This window comes from Schistocerca cancellata, chromosome 6, assembly GCF_023864275.1.
Source record: "Schistocerca cancellata isolate TAMUIC-IGC-003103 chromosome 6, iqSchCanc2.1, whole genome shotgun sequence".
NCBI lineage: Eukaryota > Metazoa > Arthropoda > Insecta > Orthoptera > Acrididae > Schistocerca > Schistocerca cancellata.
The window spans coordinates 644,939,012-644,950,507 of record NC_064631.1 but is presented as its reverse complement, the minus strand read 5'-3'; the positions used below and the strand labels follow the sequence as shown (position 1 = coordinate 644,950,507).

Here is an 11,496-nt window from a genome sequence, read left to right as displayed (position 1 = left end):
GGGGCGCCTCTCCATCCCATCGTAACATAGGAGCACCTACTTATTTTGTTGCCAAATATCCGAAATCGCTATTGGGACCTCTCGTAGGCAAGTGCGACCGTCATATTCAAAACTCTGAAAATTTCATAGGTCGCGTGAAAACTCTTAGATTGCAATCGTCGGATCTCTTAGTAAGTATGAAATGATAATTAAATCAAGACCCTAAGCTGTCGACAGGCGTTGATATACATCAACGGGGAGAGTTGAAAATGTGTGCCCCGACCGGGACTCGAACCCGGTATCTCCTGCTTACATGGCAGACGCTCTATCCATCTGAGCCACCGAGGGCACAGACGACAGGGCGGCTTCAGGGATTCATACCTTACACGCTCCCCGTGAGACCCACATTCCCAACTTAATGTCCACACACTACGTTCGTAGTGCCCCTGACCATTACATTCATTATTCGTGGCAGACTGTCTTACCGAGTCCCGTAAGAGTTCGGGCAATACGTGTGCATCCAGCATAGAAGAGGAAGGTCAATGGCCGGTCAGACTTAACTATATGAAGATGGTATCTGTTCTTTCGTACATGTACGAAAGAACAGATACCATCTTCATATACTCTCAGTAAGTTTCGATGTTGTGTCTTTATATACAAAGATGCCCTTGCAGGACACTTTGGAATTGGCTGGCTCTGAGCACTATGGGACTCAACATTTTAGGTCATAAGTCCCCTAGAACTTAGAACTACTGAAACCTAACTAACCTAAGGACATCACACACACACCCATGCCCGAGGCAGGATTCGAACCTGCGACCGTAGCAGTCCCGCGGTTCCGGACTGCAGCGCCAGAACCGCTAGACCACCGCGGCCGGCCCCTTTGGAATTCATTAGCAACATGTTTGAGGAGGCCATAGTTGCATTATTGAAACACTTGCTTACCTCAACATACTTCTTATTTCATGGTCGACAAACCCGTGAAGACTGTTTACAACACATCTGCCGGGAAAGTTTGAAGAGTCACAATAATATAGATCACTGGACATGTATATTTCATTAGCAATTTACATTTTTCGTGGGTGTTTAAATTTATGTACATCTTTGAAAGTACCTGCATACTCTTGTTTTGTTTTGCAGTAAAGTATTAGATTTTTTTCACTTTTGCGAGAATATTCAGTGTTTAATTAATTTTAAATATTTTTTTTTTAGTCTGGGGGTAACAAAAGTATGTCTTACTAACTAAATACAGACTATCGTAACCAACAGTTCGGTTTCGTATTTACTAGAAATGTACCTTGAGAAGTGTGCAGTAACTGTTTCGTGCAATGATAAAGACGAATAGCTGTTTCATTCACGGATATAATATAGAAAAATTTTTCACATCATATTTCGCGCCACCGATGTATTTAAAATAAAAGTTTGTCTTAGTTACTTAACATTTTCCCTCAAGTGGCCGGGCAACGGTGTAACGTAGTGTGTGACATGGGGGAGAGGGCTGGCTGTGAGAGAGTGGGCAGTATTTTGCTGATTTGGATGTGGAATGTGTGGGGGTGGACGTGCTAGAGAAGCAGGGGGGCCACGCTATAGGGACTGGGCCCAACCACTGTACCTGCGCCACTGATGAGAGACTTTTTGAAGGTACACCATTTTGAATTAGTGCTATGGCTCAACAAGAAAACAAAATCCCTATCCTTGTATGTACATTTCATTTATCTGTATAGACAACTTCAAAACAGAAAATTTCTAAGAACTTACGGCTGATCCTCTTAATAGCTGTAATACTACGTATCAACAGAAGTTTACTTATCGCTAGACTGTGGTTGTGAAAGCGATGGACATGGTGAGCGTCGGCACCATCACGTTGTTCTAATTGAGTGAAAGCACAAAAGCAGACGAAATGGTTCAAATGGCTCTGAGCACTATGGGACTCAACTTCTGAGGTCAATAGTCCCCTAGAACTTAGAACTAGTTAAACCTAACTAACCTAAGGACATCACACACATCCATGCCCGAGGCAGAATTCGAACCTGCGACCGTAGCGGCCTCGCGGTTCCAGACTGCAGCGCCTATAAGCGCACGCCACTTCGGCCGGCGCAGACGAAATACACTCCTGGAAATTGAAATAAGAACACCGTGAATTCATTGTCCCAGGAAGGGGAAACTTTATTGACACATTCCTGGGGTCAGATACATCACATGATCACACTGACAGAACCACAGGCACATAGACACAGGCAACAGAGCATGCACAATGTCGGCACTAGTACAGTGTATATCCACCTTTCGCAGCAATGCAGGCTGCTATTCTCCCATGGAGACGATCGTAGAGATGCTGGATGTAGCCCTGTGGAACTGCTTGCCATGCCATTTCCACCTGGCGCCTCAGTTGGACCAGCGTTCGTGCTGGACGTGCAGACCGCGTGAGACGACGCTTCATCCAGTCTCAAACATGCTCAATGGGGGACAGATCCGGAGATCTTGCTGGCCAGGGTAGTTGACTTACACCTTCTAGAGCACGTTGGGTGGCACGGGATACATGCGGACGTGCATTGTCCTGTTGGAACAGCAAGTTCCCTTGCCGGTCTAGGAATGGTAGAACGATGGGTTCGATGACGGTTTGGATGTACCGTGCACTATTCAGTGTCCCCTCGACGATCACCAGTGGTGTACGGCCAGTGTAGGAGATCGCTCCCCACACCATGATGCCGGGTGTTGGCCCTGTGTGCCTCGGTCGTATGCAGTCCTGATTGTGGCGCTCACCTGCACGGCGCCAAACACGCATACGACCATTATTGGCACCAAGGCAGAAGCGACTCTCATCGTTGAAGACGACACGTCTCCATTCGTCCCACCATTCACGCCTGTCGCGACACCACTGGAGGCGGGCTGCACGATGTTGGGGCGTGAGCGGAAGACGGCCTAACGGTGTGCGGGACCGTAGCCCAGCTTCATGGAGACGGCTGCGAATGGTCCTCGCCGATACCCCAGGAGCAACAGTGTCCCTAATTTGCTGGGAAGTGGCGGTGCGGTCCCCTACGGCACTGTGTAGGATCCTACGGTCTTGGCGTGCATCCGTGCGTCGCTGCGGTCCGGTCCCAGGTCGACGGGCACGTGCACCTTCCGCCGACCACTGGCGACAACATCGATGTACTGTGGAGACCTCACGCCCCACGTGTTGAGCAATTCGGCGGTACGTCCACCCGGCCTCCCGCATGCCCACTATACGCCCTCGCTCAAAGTCCGTCAACTGCACATACGGTTCACGTCCACGCTGTCGCGGCATGCTACCAGTGTTAAAGACTGCGATGGAGCTCCGTATGCCACGGCAAACTGGCTGACACTGACGGCGGCGGTGCACAAATGCTGCGCAGCTAGTGCCATTCGACGGCCAACACCGCGGTTCCTGGTGTGTCCGCTGTGCCGTGCGTGTGATCATTGCTTGTACAGCCCTCTCGCAGTGTCCGGAGCAAGTATGGTGGGTCTGACACACCGGTGTCAATGTGTTCTTTTTTCCATTTCCAGGAGTGTATTTCCACGTTAAGTGAGTACTTCCACACTGCAAAAGGGAGGCTTTTCCAGCTCAGAACCAGAGGGAGGCTAAAACGAAACGCTATTGAAGCATTTACCAATTTTTTTCATCTTCACTTGTAAGATAGAGACAAAAAAATAGTCTCTCAAGAGTAAGAGCTAATCAATTAATTTAAGCTTTACTTGCAAGAAAATTCACCCACAAATCATTTTCTACTGAGCACAACTTTTAAAAATTTCTAGAACAGTATAATTTGCTTGTGATCAACTGTTTAATAATCAGGAATGCAAGACAACGATTTCAGTTTCAACCAGAAACTTCGTTAATATTCCATTCCGACGTCGTATTATGACGTGTGTATAATGTACAGGCTTTTCGCGTGTGATGTTGATTGTAGAAATTACAACACCGAGAGGGAATCTTAAAAAATGCTAAAATAGCTCAACAGTAGAACAATATTACAGGCGCAGGATTAGTACTCGTATTCTGTGAAGACATCAAACATTTCAATGTGAGACTCTTGTGGTCTTTACATCTAATCAAACACCCACTGAATGGACTTTAGAGAAATGCTGTTCACTGTAGTTTTTATTCGAGACCAAACCTTAGTCATATTGTCTAATGCACGAGTTTCACTGAAGAACCGTCAACCAAAGAAAATCCTGAGACGTAAAAATAATAATCCATAGCATTATTTGATCAGAAAAAAAAGTTATTTAACTACTTCCACTATGTCTGGCCATTGATATTTGACGTGTTCCTTGGCAAATCCACAGCAAAACCGCAGCCTGCAACGGGTCGTATTGGACAAGGAAACTTTGGCGGCGAATATGGCGGGAAAGCAGTATAATGGGAATGGTGGTGGCACACATTATTTATGGAGATGCTGCCTTCCACGTGGCCCGTAAAACTCACCTCACTGAGTGAGTAATGTCCCTTTTCGCTGGCTGCGTTTCCTGTATAGCTTCATTTGCAGTGCGCGCATTCACGGCCTCAGTAATCATAGTTATTCAGTGGCAGTAAAATCCCACATCCTGTCGTCAATGTTTCGCCGTAAAAAAATAGTTAAAACGACGAGAGTCCTCCATAAATTTCACAAACTTTAGAATTCCAAGTATAGAACGCAAAGGTTTCGAATATTAGCGAAGGATAGCGTGGTGTAACTGCAGTACATCCAAATCCTGCTGAAAAACTAAAAAAATAAAATCAGACAGTTTCTTCATAATACACAAATTTAGATATTATGGCAGTTCGTGCCGAGCAACTAGTGATTTCCTAGACAGTATGACGATGAAACATTAGAGAGCTGTAATGAATATTCTGCTTATGTTATTTTACTGTTTCATGGTATAATATTTTATAGATTATGAATGAAAAATACACTACGTTTGTGTAATATTCTACAATATTCTTTATTTAATTGAATAGTTTTCCACTGTTAGACCATCATCAGGTACAAAGATAAGTATGTCTGGCTGTGAATTCAGTGAGATCAAAAATTTTAAACTAGGTGTATAAAAAAGTCTCTCAACTGGCCATCAACTATAACAGTTATTAACGTTCGATATAAGACTAAATTTAGAAGAATTATTTAGCGCAGATAATATATGAGACATTATAAATGTGGGACATATTTTATCTAAGCTAAATACTTCTTACTATACATTCTCATCGAAATATTTCTTCTCATTTTAGTCTGATATCGATCGTTTGCATCTGTTGTTTTTGACAGTCAGTTGACTATTTGGGTACAGCGAACACAAAATTTGAGGTCTCACTTAATTCACAGTGACACTTATTCATTTCCGTATCTGCTGAAAGCCTAACAGCCGACCACCAGTCAGTTAAATAATAAATATTGCAAACTATTACAAAATGTCGTGCGCTATTCAGGCCTATCGAATATTTTACAAATGAAATTAATTAATTTTTTGAGCACGTGGTGCTCCACAGTGGTAAAATGTTGGAATGAAATTGTGTTTGTAAACGACCAAAAATGACTTATGAAATAAATCTTTATTCACTCTCAGTATCGATCAGCCGATCATCATGAGGTAACTTTTTTAACAGTGGATAGAGCACGTAATATACCTGTGGCCATCTAACTCTCAATGCAATGACATGTGTTGTACATGCTCACGAAACTGCCTGCAGTGCGTGAATAAAAATAAAAATGAGAAAAACAACCATACTTTGCTATTGAAACGAAGATATGTAGTACTGGCTGGTTGTAATTAAACTGACGATGATCCAAGCGCTGCAGTGCGGGCTGTATAACTTCAGAGAACATTGAAACATCGTATGTATGTTCATTCACAGGTGCGCTCACAGAGAATGCTGAAAAAAAATAATAGTTCCACTTCCTGCCACCATGTGAAAATATGATAGTGTAAGTATTCATAATGTCGTGTATATGCAGATGATAACGGTTGTTCTGGCACGTTTATTAGGCTATGGTCACAATTTACAATGTGTGTTCAATACGTTCTCCAGACAGCAACATGCTGCAACGCTAGCACGATATAGTCAACAGTTGCTCGCAGCATTTCCGATGTAATCAGAGCGATATGCCCTCGTATACTATCTGTCAGATGAGGAAGAGTCACAGCTACATCCTTGATAGAAACGATCTGTCGGGTATCTCCACAACTAGAGGTCACATGCATTTAGGTCGGGGGAGCTGGAAGGCCGCACATCTTGAATTTTCCTAGAGATGATGCGGTCTTTACCGAGAAAAACTTCTCGCAGCAGACTTTCCACCTGGCAAGTGACACGTAGCGTCGTTCCATCTTGCATGAAAATACCTAGTACGGAAAGATATAGGTGTTCGTTCTTTCCGCGCGATATACGAGACTGGAATAATAGAGAATTGTGAAGGTGGTTCGACGAACGCTCTGCCAGACACTTAAATGTGATTTGCAGAGTATCCACGTAGATGTAGATGTAGTGTTGTGGACACAGTTGCGTTCCTGCAAAGTTGGAATCTCCTGTTGCACAATGACGTCTTTAAAATGTGCAGTCGTCACTGTACTCATAACAGGCCCGCGAGGTGTCATCCGGACCGAGAGTGCAGCAGCTCGTCAAACCACACCAGTCAAATCACATCAAACAGTCAGATAAGCTGAGTGCAGTGGATACTCCTGCACAACATGTGGCGGAATACAACCCCATACGTGAGACTTCTGCGCATTCACGGCACTATGGAGAATAAAACTTGTCTCGTACATACAAAGAACACAGGATGGTCCATTGATCGTGACCGGACCAAGTATCTGACCAAATAAGCGTCATAACTACAAAGAACGAAACTCGTCTAGCTTGAAGGGCGAAACCAGATGGCGCTATGGTTGGCCCGCTATATGGCGCTGCCAAAGGTCAAACGGATATCAACTGCGTTTTTTTTAAATTGGAATCCATCGAAATTACATCTGCTCGAGTGCGCTAGCAACAAATTCCTTAACCATGGACCTCTTACAATACATTACATTGATATTATACTTTCTGTTGGCTACCAGCGATTCGGATATCATGTCGGATCGCGCCTGCGCGGCGCCACCAGCCTTGACACGCGTGCCACAGCGTTTTACACCGCGAGCGGCTCTGCAGGATAGGGATACCATTTCCAGCGCCACGTAGGATCACGTGACGCGTATCATCTCTCTACTTCTCTAGGTAAAGGCGCCAACACTCCTAGCAGACGACCATTTCCGTGTTATTCTCGGCTAGTGCCCTGCTCTTGTGATGCAGCTGTTACTTATGGGCAGATGTAGGGCAAAAGTGCGAAACACTTAGAATCTCTTTATTGCGTAATTTATTAGGCTCATTCTTTAAAGATAGCATATGCAAAGTTTCGTAATCGAATTCTGGCTAGAAATATGTTTTAAAAAAGTTTGTCTGGGCGTCTGCTCCTGTCACGATCTTCTTCGTAGGCTGTGATCCACACCTTCTCTAAGCTAGAATTTTTTTGTGAGTTCATTATTCGTTCATACAATCGAAACAAACTGAAAATGAGTCTAGAACGCTGTGAGAGAGATTATATTTGCTTGTTACATTGTGTACATGCGTTTTTTAATAGTACATAGTACAAACTTACTTTGGTTTTTGTTTTATACACGATGGTCCATTGATCGTGACCGGGCCAAATATCTCACGAAATAAGAATCAAACGAAAAAATTACAAAGAACGAAACTCGTCTAGCTTGAAGGGGGAAACCAGATGGCGCTATGATTGGCCCGCTAGATGGCGCTGCCATAGGTCAAACGGATATCAACTGCGTTTTTTTTTAAATAGGAACACCCATTTTTTTATTACATATTCGTGTAGTACGTAAAGAAATATGAATGTTTTAGTTGGACCACTTTTTTCGCTTTGTGATAGATGGCGCTGTAATAGTAACAAACATATGGCTCACAAATTTAGACGAACAGTTGGTAACAGGTAGGTTTTTTAAATTAAAATACAGAACGAAGGCACGTTTGAACATTTTATTTCGGTTGTTCCAATGTGATACATGTACCTTTGTGAACTTATCATTTCTGACAACGAATGCTGTTGTTGCGTGATTACCTGTAAATACCACATTAATGCAATAAACGCTCAAAATGATGTCCGTCAACCTCAACTGGCAATACGTGTAACGACATTCCTCTCAACAGCGAGTAGTTCGCCTTCCGTAATGTTCGCACATGCATTTACAATGTGCTGACGCATGTTGTCAGGCGTTGTCGGTGGATCACGATAGCAAATATCCTTCAACTTTCCCCACAGAAAGAAATCCGGGGACGTCAGATACGGTGAACGTGCGGCCCGTGGTATGATGTTTCGACGACCAATCCACCTGTCATGAAATATGCTACTCAATACCGCTTCAACCGCACGCGAGCTACTTGCCGGACATCCATCATGTTGGAAGTATATCGCCATTTTGTCATGTATCTTGTAGTAACATCGGTAGAACATTACGTAGGAAATCAGCATTCACTGCACTATTTATACAATGCATCACCATACATTAACATTAACTGTACACGACGTTCAAAGTCGTCGCCATGCAATTCCTGGTGCATAGAAATATGGTGCGGGTGCAATCGATGTTGATGTAGCATTCTCAAAACCGACGTTTTTGAGATTCCCGATTCTCGCGCATTTTGTCTGCTACTGATGTGCGGATTAGCCGCGACACCAGCTAAAATACCTACTCGGGCATCATCATTTGTTGCTGGTCGTGGTTGACGTTTCACATGTTGCTGAACAGTTCCTGTTTCCTTACATAACGTAACTATCCGGCGAACGGTCCGGGCACTTGGATGATGTCGTCCAGGATACCGAGCAGCATACAAAGCACACGCCCGTTGGGCATTTTGATCACAATAGCCATACATCAACACGATATCGACCTTTTCCGCAATTGGTAAACGGTCCATTTTAACACGGGTAATATGGAAGTCGTATCTGAAAGTATTTGTATGGAGTGTAGCCATGTATGGAAGTGAAACGTGGACGATAAATAGTTTGGACAAGAAGAGAACAGAAGCTTTCGGAATGTGGTGCTACAGAAGAATGCTGAAGATTAGATGGGTAGATCACATAACTAATGAGGAGGTATTGAATAGAATTGGGGAGAAGAGGAGTTTGTGGCACAACGTGACAAGAAGAAGGGACCGGATGGTAGGACATGTTCTGAGGCATCAAGGGATCACAAATTTAGCATTGGAGTGCAGCGTGGAGGGTAAAAATCGTAGAGGGAGACCAAGAGATGAATACACTAAGCAGATTGAGAAGGATGTAAGTTGCAGTAAGTACTGGGAGATGAAGAAGCTTGCACAGGATAGAGTAGCATGGAGAGCTGCATCAAACCAGTCTCAGGACTGAAGACAACAACAACAACAATGTATCACGAAGTAAATAGCGTCCGCACTGGCGGAATGTTACGTGGTACAACGTACTTATACGTTTGTGACTATTACAGCGCCATCTATCACAAAGCGAAAAAAGTGGTGCAACTAAAACATTCATATTTCCTTACGTACTACACGAATAAGTAATAAAAAATGGGGGTTCCTATTTTAAAGAACGCAGTTGATATTCATTTGACCTATGGCAGCTCCATCTAGCGGGCCAACCATAGCGCCATCTGGTTTCCCCCTTCAAGCTAGACGAGTTTCGTTCTTTGTAGTTTTTTCGTTTCATGCTTATTACGTGAGATATTTGGGACGGTCACTATCAATGGACCACCCTGTATACGGAGCTATGCACAGAATTGAAATTCCTATGAACCACAGAAGAGCAAACGATGATTTTGCCTTGCAGTCCCGCTGAATGAAAATATTGCACACGATACTTCACGCATAATAGCCATGTGACATTGCCACATTTACGAAGAGAACTTTTCAGAACGAGCAGTTTTGCGAGCTTTGAGCACCGGTGAGTGACAGTTTCGTAATTTTGTAATTATATAGCAAATTCCCTCTCAGTCTAGTGGAACAAACACCGCAATTATGGATCACTGTTACGCAAACATTTGTCAATTGCGTTTGAGAGGATTTCATGCACCGGGGCAGCGCAGCGTTGGAGAAAATTCCCCGTGAGGTAAACACAAAGAGCAGCCATTAGTGACAAATTGTAGCGCCTCGTTTTCCCCGCATCGTATTCGTTATTTTCTGTGAGGTTTATATTTAACCTGGTAGAGGCTCAAATGTTCTGTGGTGCTTGGCAAATGACATCGTTAAACCGCAGCTTAAGAGTAAACCGTATTATTTATAAAAAATTTCAGCGTTTTCGGCCGTCGGAAGACCAATACAACAAAGCATTTTCGACTAGCATCGTATTTCTGAATTAAAAACAGTTTTTTTGACTCCTAGGCCCTGCCGAATAATGTGTTTCGTTAACGATAATTTCTATTGATTCACTCTCTGTACATACTTACGCCTCATACCGACAATTCGATTTCACACTGCAAGAAATAAATTAATTCTGATAGAGCCACAATGGCAAGAGGAAACAGATCAACCAGAGACAAAGTTAACAAAGAGAATTATGACATCCTGCAAGCAGTACCACATGAGGTGTACAGGCATTCGAGGTACGAAGAAAAAGAAGGAACCTAGACGTGATGGATTCTCAACCGAAAGAAGAAAGATTCAGGTTTAATGTCCATTCGACAGGGAGGTTATTAGGGACGGAGTACAGGCTCTGAACTTTTCAAGGATGGGGAAGGAAATCGGCCGTGCCCTTTCACAGGAACCATCCATGCAAATTATATTTGCTTGGAGGGATTTAGGAGGAAATCACGCAAAATTTAAATCTGAATGCGTGGACGCTTATTCGAACCGTCGCCTGTACTTCCTAATCCAGAGTACTAATCACTGCGTCACCTCGCTCGGTAATTTCAAGCGAAACGATTGAAGCTGGAGGAAAGGGAAGATACACAATACTCCGCAGATTGTCTGCAAAGAGGACAATTCCTTAAAACTGGAACAATACCGGTTTTCTTTTCCTTCGAAATAACGGTGACAGACAAGACATAAAAAATTGTTGTAAAAAGAAATTGACGCAGAGAGCGAGAGCAAGGATTAAAAAGTTCTATGAGGTAGGGTTGAGTACAAGCGTATTATTGGTAGTTTAATTAATCAGCTTACCCTGAAAGTTCTGGCGCCCAAGGCGTACTTGTTGATTTGATCGGTAGAATCTCCTACCCTAGTTGTGACCACTCGCGTAGGACAGAGGCAACAATGATGGCAGAAAATGCGGTGTCCTTGCACCACACGATTTGTCACCTCTCACTTCCTTAACAAGATTCTCGGCGACAAAGCGAGCTCCATTTTTGCCTCAGCGAAAAGTTGAAGCCGCATTTCACCTACAGCGGGTCGCGGGCCACGGTATAATTATAGACCTTTGCGAGTCCCTTCCAGGACATTTAGTCACTTGTACGTATACATCCGCAAATATCTACCACCAAGAAGCCACAGTTCAAGAAATAAGGTGA

The 11,496-nt window shown here is 43.7% G+C and overlaps 1 non-coding gene across 1 annotated transcript; it reads right to left on the bottom strand.

The window, feature by feature from the left end:
• Positions 1-253: 253 nt before the first annotated feature.
• On the bottom strand, positions 254-328 carry Trnat-ugu (transfer RNA threonine (anticodon UGU)). Its single transcript has one exon. It is a non-coding gene; the product is annotated as a tRNA-Thr (tRNA).
• Positions 329-11,496: the final 11,168 nt, after the last annotated feature.